This window comes from Globicephala melas, chromosome 8 (assembly GCF_963455315.2).
Source record: "Globicephala melas chromosome 8, mGloMel1.2, whole genome shotgun sequence".
NCBI classification, from domain to species: domain Eukaryota; kingdom Metazoa; phylum Chordata; class Mammalia; order Artiodactyla; family Delphinidae; genus Globicephala; species Globicephala melas.
Genome location: NC_083321.1, coordinates 84521183 through 84543959, shown reverse-complemented (window position 1 = coordinate 84543959; position 22777 = coordinate 84521183). Strand labels below are relative to the sequence as shown.

At 36.2% G+C, this 22777-nt stretch overlaps 1 protein-coding gene and 1 pseudogene across 2 annotated transcripts in view; one reads left to right on the top strand and one right to left on the bottom strand.

Annotated features, from left to right (window-relative positions):
• Positions 1-22777, bottom strand: part of DDX10 (DEAD-box helicase 10) — a 296493-nt gene that overhangs the window by 144626 nt on the left and 129090 nt on the right. The gene's annotated exons all lie outside the window — the stretch shown is intronic.
• LOC132597692 (small ribosomal subunit protein uS5 pseudogene) lies at positions 13509-18464 on the top strand (annotated as a pseudogene).

Genomic DNA, 22777 nt, shown 5'->3' with positions numbered 1-22777 from the left:
AGAGATACCATTTATCTCCTGTGTAATTGGGAAAGATCAAATATTTCAAAAGATGCTGTGTTACGAGAAAAAGTGGTATCATGTGTTACAAACAGAAATGTGAAATAGCCCGATTTACAGTATCTATCAAAAATTTAAACTTATGGACCCTTTGACTTAGTAATTTCACTTCTGGGAATTTATTCTATAGTTTATTTTTAAATGAAGAGAAATACACACTCAAATATATTCTATATCAGTAAGGAAGAAAATACATATGGTTTTGGCTGGTTGTTTTCAAAAACATATATTATGAATTTTATAACAACTTAAGAACTTGGGAAATCTGTTCATAAACAGAGTAAATGTTTGCTCATGGCATTTTTATGACTTTTCATTATTATAATTTTAGAAATATTCATTTTACATCTTTTCACACATGCTATAATCCATTTAGTCAACAGTTACTGAAAAACATATACAAGTAGAAAAAGGGTGGTAATACCTAAGAACTACAAAAATGTAACTCAGTGTTGACTATTATCATGTACTTATAAATCAATGTAAGTAATGAGCTTACATGTCTATTTCATCAAAAATGAAGCATACTAAAATTCTCATTCACGTGCAGTTTCTTGAGAGATATAACACTATAAAAAGAATATCTAGGGAATTTATTTTTGAAAAGCAAAAATCAATTGAAAGCAAAGGTGGCTAATTAATTGGCTACATAGGATATCAAACACAGCAAAATTTGATGATGCTATGTGGCAAACCTCATTTCAAAGGCATAATATCTGTGTATTAGTGATTTGCTTAATAAACCCTGAAAGATAACTGGATTTTGGAAAATATCTTATTTATTGATTTTGTTGTCCATTCCTCAAATTGTATCTAGTGTGTTAGGCAAAGCCTCTTGCAACAAGGAAATTAATGAGCAGATTGGTTGCAGCCATTACTGCAAAATGATCAATGATTTTACTAGAAGAAAAACAGGAACATAGTAACATGCTTACCTTTAACTAGTACCAGTATAAAAATTTTAGGATAAGTGAACATTATCAAAAAACATGAGGATCTTCTACATACATACAATTAAAATATATAGAAAAAGTACAGCAAATGTGTATCAAAAATTGCCCGTCTTATTAATTACTGGCTCTCTCTTTATCACATTTATAGTCAATTTCCCTTCCAGAAGTAGCCTTTGCTCTATTAGTCCTAGCTAACTAAAATTCAGTAGGATCACTTGTCATTTCTAGGGCATAAAGGCAATGGGAAACTGGTGGACAGTTAATGAGAAAATATAACTGGGTGCTAAATAGATCCATACTGTCTTCTGAGGATTCTTTCCCCCTTACTGAAAGAGAAAACACATTCTCTCTGCTTGCTTTTTAACAAATATCTCTAAGGTAACATCAATAATATGTCTAAGACATTTTTTTGTTTTGTTTTGAGTAAAAAACAGTATACAAATAATGACATTATAATATTTAAATTTAATTATGTGCTATATGCCAGATCATGGTAGAAGATGGTGAATAACGTTTGAGTGTGTTTCCTTTTTAAAAATAAATCCTAAAGGATGGGGGTAAATTCAGAGAAAGTTCAGCAAGGAGGCAGCATAAGGGCTCCTTTCCTAGAATATCCTTCCTTACTCTCTATAATTTTATTTTTGTTTTTGTTTCTGTTTTTTGTGGTACGCGGGCCTCTCACTGTTGTGGCCTCTCCCATTGCAGAGCACAGGCTCCGGACACGCAGGCTTAGCGGCCATGGCTCACGGGTCCAGCCGCTCCGCGGCATGTGGGATCTTCCTGGACTGGGGCACGAACCCGTGTCCCCTGCATCGGCAGGCGGACTCTCAACCACTGCGCCACCAGGGAAGCCCACCCTCTATAATTTTAAAAGTCCAGTGCAAGGTCCACCTATGCCATGAAGCTGTCTCTTGCCCAATCCAACAGGATGATCTTTGATCAATTCCTACTACCATATAATTTAGCGCTTAATTTTATGAGGTCTTGTATCATTTGCTAATTTTTACACATACTACCTATCTCCACAATATAATCACAGTATAATCATGTGAGGTGTGACAGGTTGAAAGTATATATAACCACAGCCACCGCCACCATCCCAACATAGACATACACCACACTGGCACAACACTGAGTACGAAAAAGATGGCAACATAACTTACATAGTATATCAAGTGACCAACTACTGACTTAGACAACAAAATCTAGTGATCTCTTGTAGAAGGTGAACAGACAAAAATATCTTGTAAAATATATTTTGTTCACCTTTTTTGTAGAAGTGAACAAAATGGACAAAAACATCTCCCTTGGATATTACAGTCCATTGGACACAGACAAAGAATAATGACTGGAAGGTATAAATGCTATGGGAAAAAATACACAGCAGGGTAAAGGAGGAATGGCAAGTGTGTGGTATGTGTCTTTGAGGGAGGTGGGGATCAGAGGTTGGTGGTTGTTAAAATCCCCAGAGCATCTAGCCATGCATTTGTGTGTGTGTGTGTGTGTGCACACACGCACACACGTGCATGCATTATCACTCAAGTGTGGAAAAAATGCAAAATAAGACAAAGCACAAATTCCATGGAAAAGTGAAAGTTTATACTTAAGAAGTTTATACTTTAATTGGAGCTTAGTGTCCCCATTTTAGAGATGTGGTCCACATCAGTCAATTCTAAACAATGAAAGCACAACCCAGAACATCATCTCCCCTTCTCAATCAACCTCTCCTCCCTTATCGCCCCCCAAAACACACACACACACACACACACACACACACACACACACACCAGCCCTCCAAGCCAAACTTACAAATCATCTATAAATGCAACTGGGTACAGTACATCCTACTCTTCTCCACATAGGTTGTCATCACTGCTCTCATAACTCATGTTATAAAACAAGATCAAAAGAATACAGCCAGGGGAAAAGATATATCTATTCAAGTCCCTTCCACCCACTTTTTCTTGTTGTTGCAGTTCTTCTTTTTCTTTTTCTTTTTTTTTTTTTTTGCAGTGCACGGGCCTCTCACTGTTGTGACCTCTCCCGTTGCGGAGCACAGGCTCCGGACGCGCAGGCTCAGTGGCCATGGCTCACGGGCCTAGCCGCTCTGCGGCATGTGGGATCTTCCCGGACTGGGGCACAAACCCGTGTCCCCTGCATTGGCAGGCAGACTCTCAACCACTGCGCCACCGGGGAAGCCCTGCAGTTCTTCTTAATAAAAAAGTTTTTTTTTATGTATAAACAGAATTCTTATCAAGTATACTTCAATTTAAAAAAAAAAGAAAAATGTATAAACATTTTTAAAAGACTATGATTTATTCTACATATTTAACTTTCAATAATATCTACAAATATTAACTTTCACTATTAAATTGGTATATTTCCCAAGAATAAAAATATTTTTAAAATGTGAATTTAATCCAGAAAACTTTAAAATTAAAGCAGCTCATATTGGCATAAATAAACTGAGGTTGCAGAGGCAGGACACTGAGAAATTTGATATCTTTTATTTTAATCTATAGCCAAAATTAAAGGCCACTGTTCTAAGTCATTAAATTCATATCAACTGAGCAACGTAAAACAAAGCCTAATATTAAGTAGGAGGAAAAATAAGAAAAGGTGAAAAAATTCAATGGAACTAATCTCATTACCTGTTTAAACAGCTGAATAAGTTGAAGCAAAAAAAGAAACCCTAACGTTATTATGAAATCTAAAAATATAACATATTGCTGCTTTCCGAGAACATATAAATCTAAAAAAAATTATCCACTATATATGTCTAAGTGATTATTTTAATGAGATTTTTATTCAGCCTAATAAGAAACTTATCATTTATGTCTGCATTGTTTGCTACTTTAAACAAAAGCAACTAACTATATTAAAAGTTTGATGACAATTCTGAAATCTTAATGAATAAAATGTGGAGAGAAAGAAATGCTGGCCTCTACTATGGAGGCTCAAATATATGTAGGTATGTCTTTGGAATGCTAGGGCACACAGACTACAGGGCTTCGTGAGATAGACCTCATCCTTAGCTTGCACACAGTCTCGTCAAAGTAGAAACCATGCTTCAACAAAGTGCCAATCACAGTAATGGCCCAGCTTCAACACTGTCTAATCTAATCCCAGCATGAACATAATATATATAAGCAATAAAATGTACCATTTTTAATTACTCAAGGTTTACTTATCACCCATTTATTTCCATCTTGCCTGAGGCAGAATGATCCGAAAGTGACTCTCCATGATCCCACCTTCTGGTGTTCATGCCTTTGTGTAATCCCGTCTCCTTCAGCGTAAGCAGGACCTATGACTTTCTTCTAGTCAACAGAATATGGCAAAGGTAAGGAGATATCACTCCTATGATTGTGTTACATTATATAAGCCTCCATCTTACCAGCAGACTGGAGCTACAACTCCCCTTGCAGGCTTAATGAGGTAAGCAGCCACACTGGAGAAGCCCACATGGAAGGAGCTGTGGGCAGCCTCTAGGAACTAAGGGTGATCACCACCCAGCCAATGGCCAACCAAAATCTGGGGCCTACATCATACAGCTGCCAAAGAAATTCTGCCAACAACTTGAATGAGCCCAGAATAGGATTCTTCTCCATTCAGGTCCCTAGATGAGAATGTAGACTGGCCAATACCTTGACTGCAGCCTTGTGAGACCCTGAGCAGAGAACCAGCTAAACTGTGCCCAGACTCCAGAGCCACAAAAACACACGAGATAATAAATGTATATTGTTTTAAGCTGCTAAATTTGTGGAAATTTGTTATGCAGCAATAGAAAACTAATGCACTGCCTTAGAACAGCTCGCTAATTTGATTTCATTTTTATTTATTTGATGTACTTGGACTTAACACAACATACAATGCCCTCAATAAATGCCTACTGAATTAACTGTGAGAGTTTGATCTTTTTGGCCAACTTATATTTCAATTCTGTGGTAAAGCAGGCAAAAAAAAAAGGCTCACAAGTGAGAAAAGATAGAAATTGCCTTGAAAAGAGACCCATTAGCAATGCCTTACTCTAAAAAGAGATGAGAAGCTACAGAACTCAAAAGTGAGAAAATATCCCCCAAATGCAATTATTTCATGTGATCCTCACAGGTTAGCAAAAGGAAAACACAGTCCAGGGGCAACAACCAAAGATATTTATTTCCAACACATGAGCATTTGCTTTATCTCTCAGTTTCTATTACCTAGAAATTACTTTATAAGCAAAAGATCATTTGAAATCAAAAACTTTCTGCTGAAATTAATATCTGAAATTTACTTACCTAAAAATATAAAAGAATGAGTATATAAAAATATATATTAAGTATATTTTATATGACTTCAAAATATAACTTTTATTTACATAATATATGCCTCACAGATATAATGTGAACGGCAATGATAAAGAAAAACAGATCCTTAAAGGTTCTAAAATACTGCTCCTGGGTAATATTATTCATCTGGATGGAAATCACCCTGAGTAACAAAGGAAGCAGAAAAACTTTCAATATTGAAGCAAATTGGATAGATTGAAAGAATGCTGCTGGCAAAGACTCATTTGTTTGAAAAGAAAGAAAGAAAAAGCAGAGGAAACTGAAATAAACAGCCAAAAGAAAAAGAAAAGGTTGGTGGAGACCGCATGTGTCTGTAATAGCAGAGTATCAGTTCTATAGAATAAATTTAAATCTGATTGGCTTTTCTAAGAACTATATTTTTTACTTTTTCTTAAAATTTGGATTTATAAAAATTATACGGACATCAGTTTTATAGGTAGCTTCTGCTGACAGTACTTAGGAGCTGTATTTATATCTAAATCTGAGGGAGTGATATAATTAAATTTCAAGCCTGGAAAGATAAATTCATGAAACAAGTATCCTAAGTTAGCACTTTCTCATTCAAAAATTCACCTTGTTAATGAGGGGGGAGGGGTAATTTTCACTAACGTGCACATATAAAAATTAAAAGCACATACCTGTCTCTTTCCATGCAATGTAAGCAACTAACTCTAGGGATCTTTTAATTATCTTTTTAAAAATCTCGTAAGGTTTCAGAAAATTACAAAAGAAAAACAACTTATTCTAAGCAATACAGAACCAGACTTGAGAGAATGACATCTCCCTGAAGAGAAATAAAATGCTGCTGTCTTGTAAACATAAACTTTGTACAAGAAATCAGATACGTCTTCTGGTACATAAATAAAAATGGATTAATAAAAATTTGAAAGAAATTCAAATGATGAAATGTGATGAATTGGGAGGTTGGGATTGGCATATATACACTAATATGTATAAAATGGATAACTGATAAGAACCTGCTGTATAAAAAAATAAATAAAATTCAAAAAAATTTTGAAAGATTGCTTTAAAGAATTAAAAAAAAAAAACCTGGCATCTTTCGAGTAACAGTATTATTGCATTTAGTAAATTTTAAATCACATTAATGCACGATTATTTGGATGTTCCAGACTTACCCACACACATTTCTGCGTTCTCTGAACAGAGAAGTGATGGGTTCCACTTCATGAGCCACAATAGGCCACACAGTACTCAGTTCACACTGATTCTATTTTTTTATTTGTTTGTTTTGACTACAAATACACCTACTAGAACAGTGTCATGTTGAGAATTTCTATAATTTTCTTTGTCAAGCTTCCTATAGCTCCCTTTTAATTAACAGTTATCTTTGAATAATAAGATTCTCAAGATCACCATTCTAACATTAATGACGATAAAAGAATGTTGATAGTTGATAGCATATATCGGTTAATGGCACAAGCTCAGGGGTAAAAAGGACCTGGATTTGAATTCTAACTTTGCTATTTACTAGTTATGTTTTTATTTATCAGTGTCTAGCACATTTTAAAAAATACTCAAATTTTTCATGAGGAAGAGGGTTTTCAAGGTTGGATGCATTATAACGGGGCAAGAAGAATATGGAGAATGTATTCAAGCAGGAGAAAATGGGAGCTGGCTTAATAATACCCTATCAACCAAACACAGAAAGTAATGTCACTTCACATTTGTTCCATACAGTCTATATAAATATTACTGTGTATGTTTTCATTTGATTTTCACAACAAGAGAAAACTGAGGCTATAAGAAGTTAAGAACAAATTCAGGAAACAGAACAGAATATAGTCAGGATTCACAGGTCTTCTGACATCTTAATCCACTAGCGATGTGGTTTTCTCCAAACATGCCAAGCTACTTCCAATCTTGGAATGGTTTAACATTTCACCAATTCAGACACTTTGAAAACATATTTCTAATCAACCTCAAAAAAGCACACTTATCTCAAGCTTTAAGGAGAGGAGAAAGACAACACAACACAACAGAAACCTACTGCTGATTCTACAGCAGTTAACAAAATAGTGAATGCGTCCTATCAATCTTCATAGGCTAGGCAGGTAAGGAGACATGAAGACAAATTTTTTGTTTTATTCTAATATTGTTAGAAAACTATGGTCTAGTTTAATATTTGCTTGACAAAAACTGAAACAATCACACTCTGGCAAAGAACCCATTCTGACATTCCAAAGTCCATAATCTAACAACTACAGGGTCTTTTCCATGAAGAGAAGCTGTACTGTCATTATCCTCCAGAGTCTGAGAGAGAATTGATACCTCAGCATTGTCTGTGGTTCTGCCAATTCGAAGGATTAACTCTTTTGTTCTTGATGAACGTAGCATATACTTGACAAAATGACATCAAATAACAACCAGTATCTATTTCCATCTCTACATACTGGACAGATAGGGGTGCAAAAAGAATGGAGGGAAATTACCATCTGGATGAGAAATCAATTCATAGAGCAAACACTCAAAGGGTAAGTATAATAATGTATAGTGAAAATTATCAACAGAGAAAATGGAAATAGATAACACAAATTATAAATACTACAAAAGCAACATTATTATTCAAATAAAATTAGGCAAAAGCATCATCTCATACAATTTTCCGTGTAGCTGTCAATTAATCAATGAGTTTAATTTCTTATAAATCTGACACTAGAGATTCCAAAAATCCATACCAATAGGAGCACTTCGCTCTATTTAAGCAGGCAGAGCATCCACAAGGAACAAGAAAATTGCTGAAGTGTGATATATAGACAAGTAGAGAATAGGGTAGCAAATATTAAGGTGCTCATTTAAGAAAGAAAGCAAATAGAAAAATAAGTTTGAAAAGGGAATGAAGAACGTGGAGTATAGTCATGCTAAAAAAAATGAAGCTAAACTACTTTAAGGAAGTCAATATAATCCTCAGCATCTGTATCTATCTATATTCACTAAAATTTATTGAACATCAACACTATATCAGGCATGGTGCCGCGTACTGGGGTGTGAGAATAAATAAGACAGACTGTTCTCTAGATGTCCAGCCTAAATGGAAAAGCTGACAAAAAATAATATATAATATACAAACAAATAATTCTAATATGACAAATGTTCCAAAGGAGTACAAAATTTGTGCAAGGGCAATAGAAGGAAACAAACTCAGACTACATCTTTTTTAGTAGGGATCTCAAAAGAAAATTAATTCCTAATGCCCTAAAGTATCCATTGAAGGTAATAAATTAACTTTGTTCTTATATGTCTAGAATGATAATATTCATACATCTTTATTTTTTTTCATACACCATCTTTAAAAAAACTGAGAAACAGTCATTCAAATCACTGAGTTCTGAGGTTCAGATAAGAAACCCAGGCAGAGAGACTTCCCTGGTGGCACAGTCGTTAAGAATTCGCCTGCCAATGCAAGGGACACGGGTTCAAGCCCTGGTGAGGGAAGATCCCACATGCCGCGGAGCAACTAAGCCCATGCGTCACAACTACTGACCCTGTGCACCACAACTACTGAAGCCCATGCGCCTAGAGCCCATGCTCCGTAACAGAAGCCACCGCAGTGAGAAGCCCGTGCATTGCAATAAAGAGTAGCCCCCGCTCGCCGCAACCAGAGAAAGCCCGTGTGCAGAAACGAAGGGTCAACGCAGCTTAATTAATTAATTCATTCATTCATTTAAAAAAAAAAGGAAACCCTGGCAGACAAAGGCTTCCATCAAATAGGGAGATTTCACCAGATACAGAGAAACAAGAATTGGGTATCCCAAGCAGGGAGAATCTTATTTGCTAGGCCAAGGAAAAGGTATGCCACATTTGGAGAATTCTAAGTCATTTCATTGAGATGAAGGCAGGGATGAAAGTGAGAAGGGAGAGAATTGGAGTCTGACAAGAAATAGGACATGGACTTAGTTTTGCACCAGACTGTAAAACACTTAGTAGCTGAAGATTCTGGAATTCACATATAGAAAAAGACAGGGGCATACTCTGGAGGTATCAAGTGATCAGATTTGTCCCAAAAAACTTCTTAGGTGGTTCTGGTTCAAGGAGGCCAAGAACTAATCCTTTCAGAAGACTATCATATTTGCTACACAGTAAGTAGAAAAAAAAACTTCTGTCCAAATTGAACTGAACTTTTTTACATTGAAGACTGTTTTATTATATAACAAGAAAAGTAAACTTTGTCATGCACACACTTACCAATGACTAAGAGAACTCCAAAGAAACAACTTATTTTTCAGGTCATCTGGGTTATCATGAGTCCAAAAAGACATTAACATTAATTTTAGCAGATCTTCAGTGAAAGAACAAAAACAAAAAACATGTATCGCAAAGACTGCAAAGAAAAGGTGATTCCTAAGACAGCAGATACATTATTGAATCAGTATGTCTATTAATTAGAAATAAACTTGGTCTGAGATGGGATTTTACTTAAATTAAAAAAATTACAAAAACCCAGGCACTACTAATACCTACAGGAAACTCAGTTAATGGGAAACAAGACTGGGGGGAGAGGGGGTGATAAAATTTCTCCTCTACCCTCTCCCAGATGGGCCTAAGAATTAGACTGACACAAGACACAGGAGAGAAGCACACAAATTTTATTTAGTAATTTTTTTGTGTATCTGAAAGCCTTCATAAGGAAAATAAAGACCCAAAGAAGCAGTTAGGGCCAAAAGCTTGTATGTGTGGTTGGATAAAGAGGCGTAAATTGTGAAGACGTAACAAGACAAAGGGTTTGGGCTAGAGCAGTTAATTGTGGAAAAGTGACTAGGAAGATAAGGATTAGTAACAAGGTTTGTTTGTACAGATTGTTCCCAGCTTCTATTCCCCATCTCTAGTAGTAAGAATGTTTTCCTTTCACCTGGTACCCAGAAGGCACCTTTTACATGAGAGTTTACCTCTTGCTTTCAAGAAGAAAAAGAAAGGTCAGAATGGCCTTCTTGCATCTGCTGTTTACGTGCCTTCGACTCAGAATAATCCTTATGCCCCAGTGGAATATTTGGGGGTGGCATATTCTGCTACCCTACACAAGTAGGGTAAGCAAAGTTGAAACTTTCAGAAGCCCCACAATGTTCCCCCCACCAGCCTACCTTCTAACTATAGTAATTCTTCTCACATATTTAATATTCTAACATCTTCAATCCCCTTCCCATAAAAAATCCTGCTCTTAAAAAGGGATCTGATATTCAGCCTTAAAAAGGAAGGAAACTTTGACACATGCTTCAACATGGATGAATTTAAAGACATTATGCTAAGTGAAATAAGCCAGTCTCAAAAAGACAAATACTGTATTATTCTACTTATATGAGAAATCTAGATTAGTCAAATTCATAGAAACAAAGTATAATGATGGTTGCCAAGGGCTGGAGGGATGAGAAAAAGTGGTGTTACTATTTAATAAATAGTTTCAGTTTTGCAATATGAAAAAGTTTTGGAGACTGGTTGCACAACAGTGTGAATATACTTAACAATACTGAACTGTATACTTGAAAGCAGTTAAGATGGGAAATTTCATGTGTGTTTTAAAATATTACTAAAATATTTTTAAAAATTGAGAATGAAATGGTGAATAACTGAGGATGAGTCCATGTCCCAAGGCAGTGAAACCAAGTAAATCATTTACTGGGGATGAAGAGTTTAGAGTATTTTATTCTGTGAAAGTTTGGGGGCAAAAGAATGATATAATTGCAATGTTTTTAGCAAGATTAAAATGACATCAATATATTAAAATATATCAGATGGAAATGAGAGCTGGAAGGAGGGAGTCAAGAAAAACTGTTTAGAAAAATTGAAAGAAATAACAATTTTAGGGATCAGTTCAAAGATGAAGTTGCTAAGATTTCTAGCATGGGTAAGAGGAAGGATGTAGCCTCAGTCTGCTCCCTTGGGATCTTTATTAAGGAGTAGCTGAGCAAGCAGATAAAGGTACAGTAAACTGCACAAGATCAGCCTCCAGGCCATTTATCAGGAATCAAAGAATTGCTTTATTTATTTACACCTTTCTTCATCTAAAAATATCTGAAAAGGTCAGCAAATAACCACTGTTCTGTTACTCGCTGTTGGCCAAGCACAATGGAAGTATTCCAGAATTTGAGCTGCTGTGATAATGATACAACTCTCTTTACAAATTATATGATAGATGAAATTCTGAAAGATTTTATAAACAAAATTGTGGTAACTCCAGTCACATGCTAAATGTACTAAGTAAGCCCATATTTACTAGATAGAGCTTTATTTCCTAGAGTGGCTCTTTTCATAATAGAAATCATTTGTTTATTCTGTTAAATCCTAGTATGGATTCCTTTGCATTCATCTCCACTGCAGCATGCGAGAAAGACTTGAAGTGAGGTTAAAAGAAAGCTCTAAATCAGATAAATGTACTAAAAGAGCCCTTCCCCTTTTATATACCAAAAGAAAATGAGACCAGAATTACCTAAAGCATGTGAATCATAATAAAAATGTAAATATTTAAAACACATTATAGAGACAATTTTTTATTTAAAAAAGGCTAAATTTTCCATCCAAATAATGAGAATTCTCTCTACGCCTTTTTGTTTTAACTTACTATTGAATTCTGTATGAGGCAGTTACCAGAACACTAAATCAACTTATGCTAACTTCCAAGATCTTTATTCTCTATTACTGAGTCCAATTTAAATTAAGATTCTGTCAAAATGACAAAGATGAATAACAACAGTTGTCCCAAAAAGCATATTCACCTGGGAGGTGAAGGGGTAAAACACAAGTACACATTCAATTAGAACAGAAGGGATCTGTACTATAAAGGTTATGAGGAATAAGGATAGTTCTGCCATCATAAAACAAAAAACATAAAAACAATGTCTTTATTGAAAATCAATAAACCCAAAACGAGCTCTTTGAAAGGTCAGTAAAATTGTCAAGGAGAAAAGAGAGTAAACACAATTCACAATATCAAGAATGAAAGAGAGAACATCACTACAAATCATACAGACATTAAAAGACTAAGACAATATTACTAAGAATTCTATATCAACAAATTCAGTAACTTAAATGGAATGGACAAATTTCTTGAAAGATACAAACTACTGAAGGTCATCCAAGAAAAAAACAGATAAACTGAATAGCCCTATATTTATTAGAGAAAAAGAATTCGTAGTTTAAAAACCTACCCACAAAGAAAATTCGTAAGTCCAGATGGCTTCACTGGTGAGTTATACCAAACATGTAAGAAATAGATAACAATGCTGCATAAACTTGTGCAAAATACGGAAGAAGAAACAGGCTCCAAATCATTCTGTGAGTCAAGCATTACCCTAATACCCAAATTAGACCAAGGTATTACAAAAAAAGAAAACTAAAGACCAATGTTTCTCATAAACCCAGAACTAAAAATCCTTAACAGGATATTTGCAAATTGAACGAAGCAATATATAAAAAGAATCATGGTCATGAGAGATCTATTCCAGGAATGCAAAGCTGGTTTAACATTCAAAAATCAATACAAGTTCACCATATTAACAGACTAACATACCCCTGCCACCACCAAAGGAACCAAATGATTGTCTTAATGAAAGCAAAAAAGGTATTTGACAAAATTCAATATCCATTCATGATAAAAACTGGGAATAAAAGGAAAAGGAAATCCTTCAACTTGATAAATAATATCTATAAAAATCCTAGAGACGACATCCTACTTAATGCTGAGATACTGAATGTTTTATCTCTAAAATCAGAAAGAATGCTGTCATCACTTTTAGTCAACGTTGTACTAGAGTTCTTAGCCAATGCAACAAGGCAAGAAAAAGAAATAAAAGCAGATTGGTAAGAATGAAGAAACACTACCCTTATTCAAAGACTGCAAGACTTTCAATGTAAAAATTCCTAGGAAATCTACAAAAAGCTACTAAAAGTAATAAGTGAGTTAGCAAGGTCACAGGATATAAGGTCAATATACAAAAAGCATGTTTTATTTACATATAAAAGCAATACACATTGGAAATAGAAATTTTTTTAAATACCAATTATAACAGGACCAAAGAGAAATTTAGGGATGTGAGTCAACTGCAGCACACCTGGAATTAGCCCGAGTTGTTCTGCTAAAGTAAAAATGTACCTGTATGGTGCTGATCCCTGTCAAGACATGAAATGTATGGCTTGATAGTGTTGCTTTGTACTGATGGGTTTAAGGTAAGTTTCAGGGTAGTTTGTATCAGACTGTCAACAATGTTTATTGATAAGTGAGATTTGATGATTTGCATCTGGTCTTAGTGAAACACCACAGAGGGCTCTACCTTTGGGGCTGGTTATGAGAAAGACTATGCCTACATGACCAGCAGAGTATAAGGAGTACCAGCCTAGACTCCATTAGGGGCTACATGGTTCTGTGCACACATCAGTGGCACCTGATCTGAGAGAAAAAGTGTGTCCATATGATCAACAAAGAGGACAGTCAGGGGTCATGCCTAGCCCTTCTAAAGCTCTTGCAGTGAGGGAACCTCTGGCTGCAACACATATCCTTCATGTTCTAATCCTGTTGCTATACTGAATCCTTTCCCTGCAATAAATTTCTAATTCTGGACCCTTTGAGTGTTCTTTAGTAACTGAACCCTATCTGGAATGCCACCATTAGTGCAAAGAATAAATTTAACAAAACGTGTGCAAAACTTATACACTGAAAACTACTAAACACTGCTAAAAGAACTAAGTAAATGGATATGCAAAATGAGAAAAAATACTATTTTAAAGATGTTACTGTCAGTAAATTAATCAATATTCAATCCAATCCCCATTCTAGCAAACCTTTTCATAGTAATTAAAAGCTTATTATAAAATCTATATGGAAATGCAAAGAACCTGGAACAGTTAGAACATCTTTGAAAAAAGAACAAATGTTGGAAAACTTAACACTAATTGATTTCAAGGTTGACTATAAAGCTACAGTAATCAAGAGAGTATAATATTGGCACAAGGATAGGCAGATAATCAAGGGAACAGAACACATACTCTAGAAACAAACCCATATGAATGTGGTCAACTGATTTTCAAGAAAGGTGCCAAGATATTTCAATGAGAAAAAGATGGTCTTTTTAACAAATGTTGTTGAAAATATACAAATGAACTTTGAAACTTCCCCCACACCATATGCAAAAATTAACTCAAAATGGGTCATACCCCTAGATGCAAGAGCTAAAAATATAAAGCTTCTAGAAGAAAACACAGAAGAAAAATCTTTGTGACCTTGTTAAGGCAAAGTTTTTGTTTGTTTGTTTGTTTTTTTAGATAAAACACAAAAGACATGAACCACAAAATAAAAAACTGATAAAATGTACTTTGACGAAAATTATAAACTTTGTGCTTCAAAGGACACCATCAAGAAAGTGAAAAGACAACCCACAGAACAGGAGGAAATATTTACAAACTATATATCTGATAGGAAACATATCCCAAATATATAAAAAATCTTAAAACTAAGTATTAAAGAGATAAACAATCCAATCTTTTTTTACATGGCAGAATGACTTGAATAGATACTTTATCAAATAAGATATAGAAATAGCAAACACACAAAGGATGTCAACACGACTAGTCATTAGGGCTATGCAAATTGAAACAGCAATAAGATGCCTTTACACCCATGAGAATGGCTGAACTTAAAAAAAAAAAAAGACAGCAAGAACTAGCAAAAACACAGGGCAACTAAAACTCTCATACATTGCTGGAAAAACTACTTTGGAAAACAGGCAGTTAAAAAAATTAAGCATGTACTACCATATAACCCAGCAATTCCACTCTTTACTAGTGAAAACTGAGGTCTACAAAAAGACTTATACTTGACTATTCATAACAGGTATATTTATAACAGCCAAAAACTAGCACAGAAACAAATTTTCCATTCTGCAAAAGGCAAAACTCTAATAATAGAAAGCAGATCAGCGGTTACCAGGGACTAAGGATAATGACAGAAGACTGAATGCAAAGGTATACAAGAGAACTTTGTAAAGTGATGTAACTGTTCTATTTTGATTGTGTTACTGTGAAAAGACTGCAAAAATTTGTCAAAATTCATTGAATTGTATACTGAACATTATTGAAATTTATGTACCTTATACTTCATCAAAGCTGATTTTAAAAAGAAAAATCTAGTCACTTTAAATGCAAGTAACCTTTTTTTTTTTTCCCCCATGATTTTCCAATATAGGCAAACTTGGCAGAGATGGCTCAGTCCTGCTCCACAAAGGTCAGCTTGGGTGGCTTAACTGGGGGAAGGATCCACTTCTAAGATCACTCACAGGGCAGGAAGATGGTGGGAGCTGGAAGCTTAGCAAGGGCTGCAGGGAAGGTTTTGGCTGGGCTCTCACTCACATCATGGTGACTTCGGTTCCAATACTAAGTATCCCAAAGGTACAGGCAGAAGCCCTATCACTCTTTATGACCTAGTCTAGGTGGTCACATTAGTGTCTCTTCCACCACAGTCAGAAGCCTGCCCAGATTCTAGTGAAGGGACACAGACCCCACCTCTTCATGGGAGGAGTATCAACGTCACAGTATAAAGCAGAGTGTGTGAAATGGGAAATATTTTTATGACTATCTTGGAAAAGACAATCTAACACACTGAATTTTTATTCTGTAGATAAGTGGTAGATAGGGCAATGTAAAAACATGATCCAATCTAAATTTTAGGATGATAACTCCAGAAGCACTATTATGGATAGACTAAAACAGAGAGACTGAAAAACATGGGGAGCAAAGGGAAGGAGAGTGAGGACCTTTTAAGATGGTATTTCGGAGTCAAAAGCAAAGGAGACTCTCAAGTGGCAGAATGTCTGTGAGCAAGAAAGAAGAGAAAACATGCTTGCCAGAGATGCTATACGAATACAAGTGAAATGTCTTGGCTGGAAAATGGTAACGTCATTAAGCAACACAAAGTTTAGAAGGGATAATAACAAATTCTGTTCTGGCACATGTTGGCAGAGGTAGAATGCATCTGAAAATTAAAAAACAAGAGAGCCACAACAAAGAGCACACGTTATATAACCCATGAAGAAGAGACTCAATTCTGATTGATCAAGAGTCGACTACAATCCTTAGACAAGGCAACATAGATCATTACTTTATATTTACTTAAAAGATGGATATTTATCTAAACACCAAATGCCAGAAAGTATGCTTTAATACTCCTGCTTCCTTCCTAGCTGAAACATTTTCTTTGTAGTTCACTGGGTTAATAAAATGTCTATCTGAAGATTTGTCTCTAAGGCAAGGGGTAGGAACAATTTACATAGCTTTTTTAAGTGATAATAATGATCAAACATGAATTCAAAATATATTATTTGTTTTTTACACTTTAAATAAATCATCTGTAGCATGGCAGATAATATTGGCCTAATTCTTCTCCATTATTCCTTGCTAAAAGAACTCCTGTTTTCTTCAGCTATCAAATGGCCATATACTTCACAATAGCTGGGATTATAATCCCCAGGGTTAACCTTATTTGGTGTAACTCTGTTCTGGGTCCTAGCAAGCTGCAGGATAGAATCATCTGGGAACTTTTAAATGGACTAATGACTGGACTTCCTCACTTCCCCACAGTGATTCTCATTTAACTGGTCTGGAGTAACAGTGTCTTTTTAATCATTAGGGGACAAGTCTGAGGACAAAAGTCAACCCAATATTAACTAAGAGCAGAAAGATGAAAAGAACCTTGATTTTGAAAACTTTGTTGAATTAACTGACAATAGAACTGTCTTTCATCCAGGTTTCTCATTATGTAATTAACAATTCTTCTCATTTTTTAAGCCATTTCTGGTTGTGTTTCCTGTTTCTTGCAATGAAAAGTATCCTACAGGCTATGCCTGGCAATACAATTTTCAGGATAAAAAAGTTTAGCTTTATAAACAGGAAGCAGAACTCCAGTCATTCTGCTGACAAAGGACAAGCCAATTTTACAGGAGCCAGCAAAAAATGACGTCATTTTACTGAAAAGATCTTTTCAAAGCTTATAAAATACATCTAATTTTGAATATTTGAACAGATTGTGCCTGCTCAATTGCATCTTCAAATGACTAGAGCTTCTTCTTTGAAACTGAATGATACAGTAGTATAAAATATCAACTTGCACATATATTTTTCACGAGTATTTTAAGCGCTATCTCCCAGATATACCTATAATATTAGTCTGAAATGAATAAGGACATTCACAAAAACCAGAATGAAACAATACACAGATGACATTTCCTTCTTTGTTCTGCTCATCAGTTCAAACTACCTAAACACAGTAAAAAGCAACTGCTACCAAGCCTATGCTGCTGGTGTATACTCAACTTTGGCTCCGATTTAAGGTACAGAGGAGAAAGCACCTGATTTGAAGAATTCTGCATTTCTTCTCCGAGAGAACACATAACAGTGGATCATGGGCAGGTGCTACGGAAAGGGCTCTGTGGAGGCATGGCAAAGGACAAGAAGTGGGTCCCTGTCACCAAACTGAGCTGCCTGGTCAAGGATATGAAGTAAAGTCCCTGGAGGAGATCTCTTTCTTCTCCTTGCCCTTTACAGAATCTGAGATCACTGACTTTTTTCAGGTATGTCCCTCAAGGTTTTGAAGATTATGCCCATGCAAAAGCAGACCTGTGCTGGCCAGTGGACCAGGTTTAAGGCATTTGTCACCACCGAGGTTTACTACAGACCTGCTGGTCTGGGTGTTAAGCACTCCATGGAGGTAGCCACTGCCATCCTCAGGGCTATCATCCAGGCCAGGCTCTTCATCACCCCGTGTGACGAGGCTACTGGGGACACAAGATCAGCAAGCCCTAACCGTCCCTTGCAAGGTGACTATCCGCTGTGGGTCTACGCAGGTGCTTCTCATCCTCACCCCCAGGGGCACTGGCATCATCTAGGCCCCTATACCCAAGAAGCTGCTGCAGACGGTACTGAGGATGGCTAGAATGCTCCCTGGCAACTCCACCAAAGTTGCTTTTGATGTCATCTCCAAACCTACAGCTGTATCCCTAAGCCTCTACAGAGACAGACCACTTTCACCAAGTCTCCCTATCAGGAATTCACTGACCATCTCAAAAAGACCCAAACTAGAATCTCCCTGCAGAGGACCCAGGCTCCAACTGTGGTCACCACATAGCTTTTATACCAGAAAAGTAAAGTGAATTAAACCTGTTTAAAAAAATAAAGGATTCTCTCCCTAAATTCACTTCTGAGTCAATTATTTAAACTTTTCTTCATTTCGTTCTCAAGGGAATGTGGACAGCTTGTCACTCCCAAAGCTCACCTCTCCCCCATACCCTGGATTGGATCCCTCCCACCCCTCCTGAACCTGCTGCTCTTCACCGTCCCCACTGTCTTCCATAAGGTGCAGGGCTCCTTGACTTAGGCCTTGAATTATTTTCACACCTCCCACTGCTTACACACAGTATAAGACTCTGCACCTTATATTCCTTGCCCTGCCAGCTACGGCCTCCACTCCCACCCATGCCTTTTACAGTCAACCTCAACTGTGGCCACTTATCTCTTCATTTATCAACCCACTTCAATATGGCTTCCACCTCCACTACTTGATTAAAATTGCTCTGGGAAAGGTCACCAATTATTGCCTCATTGCTAAAATTAATGACCCCTTTTGAGTCTTTGCAGTTCTTTCTTGATTATTTTTAAGCTTCCATTAAAGCCAAACTGTGTTAGGCACTAGATGTCCAAGACTGATTAAAACAGTCCCTATCTTAAAAAGCTCAGTCTAATAGGAGAAATAGTCACAGAGATGATTTTAATACCTGGTAAATAATTTCAATGACAGAAGCCTATACATGATAGACAGAAATCACAGGGAACAGGAGCTAGTAACAGTTTCAAAGAAGCAATGAACAACTGAAGTTTTACAGGTTTAACAGGAATTCATAATGTTGTAGACACTGAAAAAGGATATTTCAGACAGAGTACATATGAGTGAAAAATAGAGAAATGACCTTAACTCAGGCCGCATCAGTGAGCAGGAAGGAAGGGATAGATCTAGGAGAAATTAATTAACCTGTCAGGCAAAATTTGATATCACTGATTATTCTTCCTTTCTTGATACTCTCTCTGGCTTTCCTCCCATCCCACTCTTCTGTGGGATTCTTTTTCTATTCCCAAGTGTCTGTCTCCATCTTCCTCACACTCTAAATGGTCTCAAGAAGATTTGATCCCAGCCTCGTACTGGGTGGTAGACACTGCAAACTGGGTCACTATAAAAAGTTTTCATTTGCAACTTTAATGATGTACTGATGAGAAAAAGAATATTCAGTTCTCTCCACAGGATTAGTCAAATTAATTGCTTTCATAAAAGTAATGTCCAAACAAACATGTACAAAAAATAGCAGTTATGAGGATAATATAGTGCATGAATAGTGGCCTCAAGTACACTACCATAGATTAATAAAATGTATAGAACAGAAGCAAGCAGAAAGTGATCCTGGGACAATGAAACTGCAGAATTTGTGGTTGAGAAATAATCTAACTAGAATTTAATTGCAGATGAGAAAACTGATGATACAAATTTTAACCATATCCAGGTTTTTAAAAACAATTGCAGAATGAATTAATGGGAGAAGAATTCTAGGCTTGTTCTTTCTCTGAAGAATGTGGGTGAGTCCTCTACATCCAAATTCAAATCTGAAAATCTTCTGCAGAATTGCCTGTTAAGAATCATAATTCCTAAGCAGAAACCTAAGAAAAAAGATGGTTCCTAAGGTAACCAAGTCCCATATCCATACCATACATGATCCAGCGTATCAAAGTCATCACCTGAGCTTGCCAGAAATTAACTGGAAGAGCTGATGTGTTATATTTGTGCCCTAAGGCTGCAACCCTTTAAACAAATGGACTCCATGTTCCGCATTAGCTGAAGAAAGAAAATGCATCTTTGTGAAGGTCAAAGAAAATGCACCTTTGTGCATTTTCAAAAAGGAAATGCACCTTTGTGAAGGTCAAAGAGGAAAATGTGAGAATAATCTCTTCTGATGACTGTGCTCTTAACTCCCAATGGCCAATGGAAACAAAATCCTTATGACGTTACAGAAGCAACTTTTAAAAACTTCTGAAGAGATATTAAAAATAGAACAATCCAGTTGTCCTATTCATACTTTCTTGCTAATTTTATTTCTACCCCGAAAAAAAAAGTCTGAAAATTATTCATTCAAGAAAGGAAACAAACATTCGGGAGAGAGGATTCTTTGGTTTGCAACTTGAACTACACTTTTAGAACATCTAATAACTGCAGCTCAGTCTCTTCGCTTCCCTTTTAAAAGAAAGCCATTTTAATTACACATTGATAGAACCATTTTGGAAAACAAAGCAAAAACCCTCTTTCTTTTACCGTCTACGGGTAAGAAGAGAGAAGAGAAGGGGTCAATAGGAATAGTACCCTCTAGGGGTAAGAAGAGAAGAGAAGGGTCAGTAGGAATACAGTTAATCTCTTCATGCAGCTCAGTATCATAAATACCGTTTGGTATATATCACAAACAATAATGTTATGCAAAGTTTTTTTTTCTTCATTCAATCCAATTCCACTAAATGAGCTTATTTGTAAGTGGATCAGCTGTTACCACATTGTAAACTGCATTTAAAATTATTTTCTTTCCTCTTGAGAATTTCATTTAATAGGCTTATGTAAATTAAGTACCTGTATTTATTGCCCCATCCAAATAAAAAGAGAGCAAGTTGTCAATAACAAACATTCTGCAACAATATAACCCAGGCATCTACATTAATAAAATGCTTGAATGGAATGCTAAGACTATGTTATTTCAATGAGTTGTAATACAATAGCATCCACTGGGACACAGAGACAAAACAAGTATATTTATGGAGGATGTGGTAAACTAAGAAAATTACAAATCCAACCAGCACTTGATAAAGACCTCCAATAAAAAGCTTTTCAGATTATTCAAATGACAGCTATACTGGAAACAAACCAGATAATATAGTCTGCCGGCCTGAACAAACATACTAGACCTAAACCGAAGCACAGAGGGAAAGAAAAATGCCCAGAAACCACCCCTCTAAGTCATCTCAAAAGATTTCCTTTTGATGCACAAACTAAGGAGAATAGGACAATTATATCTTTTGGAGACCTGATTCAGTACCAAATATGTATGCGGTAGTATTATAAAGTCTGTTCTTTCATCTTTAACTTCAGCTATGCTGTCCTGTGCTCTGCATTTTGTAGTTGTCCCTCCTTGTGTCATTAGTTACACAGAAGACCTATTAAAGAAAGCAATCCAACTGTAAATTGACATTTTACTATCAGAAAGCAAGATGGCAAAACACATCAATAGCTATCATCATAATCCTCATCTCTTCATCTACATTAAGTATCCTCTCTTTTCCCAGTGCTTTCTATAAGCTATATAATTTAATGCTCAAACAACCACAAAGGACAGACTTTCTTAACTTTTCACATAAGATGAAAATAAGGCTGCAACAGGTTAAATTGCCACAGTCTCACAGCTAGTAAGTAGCATAGCAGAATGTGAACTCACATATCCCTCCAAAGGCTTTATTTCCTCTAATCTCTTTAACCTAGGAACTCTACCCCAAATTTATCCTAAGTAAATAAATAAACAAAACCAAAACACAGACTCATAAAAGATATTTTTGCTCTTTATAGCAAAAATCAGAAACAACCAAATAGCTAACATTAGGAGAATGCTAATTCAACAGAATGAAATATTGTATAACTAACATGAAGACCATATAAATAATGTTTAAAGAAAAGGAAACCCTGAAATTAATATGGAGAGTTTTAGCTCCGGCAATGGTAAAATAGTTTGTAACCTACTAGCACTCCCACAGATGGCAATTATAACCTCCACTCAAAATATGTAAAACAATTCTTTGAAGGCACTGGAGGGCAACCAAAATCAAGTAGGAACTGAACAGGATTACCAAGAAAGAAGGAAATCTTGCTGGGTGAAATCCCTGTTGTATTAGTTTTCAATTGCTACAAAACAAATTACCACAAACTTAGCCATTTAAAATAGCATGCATGGAGCCTGTGACCAAGATGGCGGAGTAGAAGGACGTGCTCTCACTCCCTCTTGTGAGAACACAAGAATCACAACTAGCTGCTGGACAATCATCAACTGGAAGACACTGGAACTCACTAAAAAGATACCCCACATCCAAAGACAAAGGAGAAGCCGCAATGAGAAGGTAGCAGGGGTGCAATCACAGTAAAATCAAATCCCATAACGGCTGGGTGGGTAACTCACAGACTGCAGAACACTTATACCACAGAAGTCGACCCACTGGAGTGAAGATTCTGAGCCCCACGTCAGGCCTCCCTACCTGGGGGTCCTGCAACGGGAGGAGGAATTCATAGAGAATCAGACTTTGAAGGCTAGCGGGGTTTGATTGCAGGACTTCGACAGGACTGGGGGAAACAGAGACTCCACCCTTGGA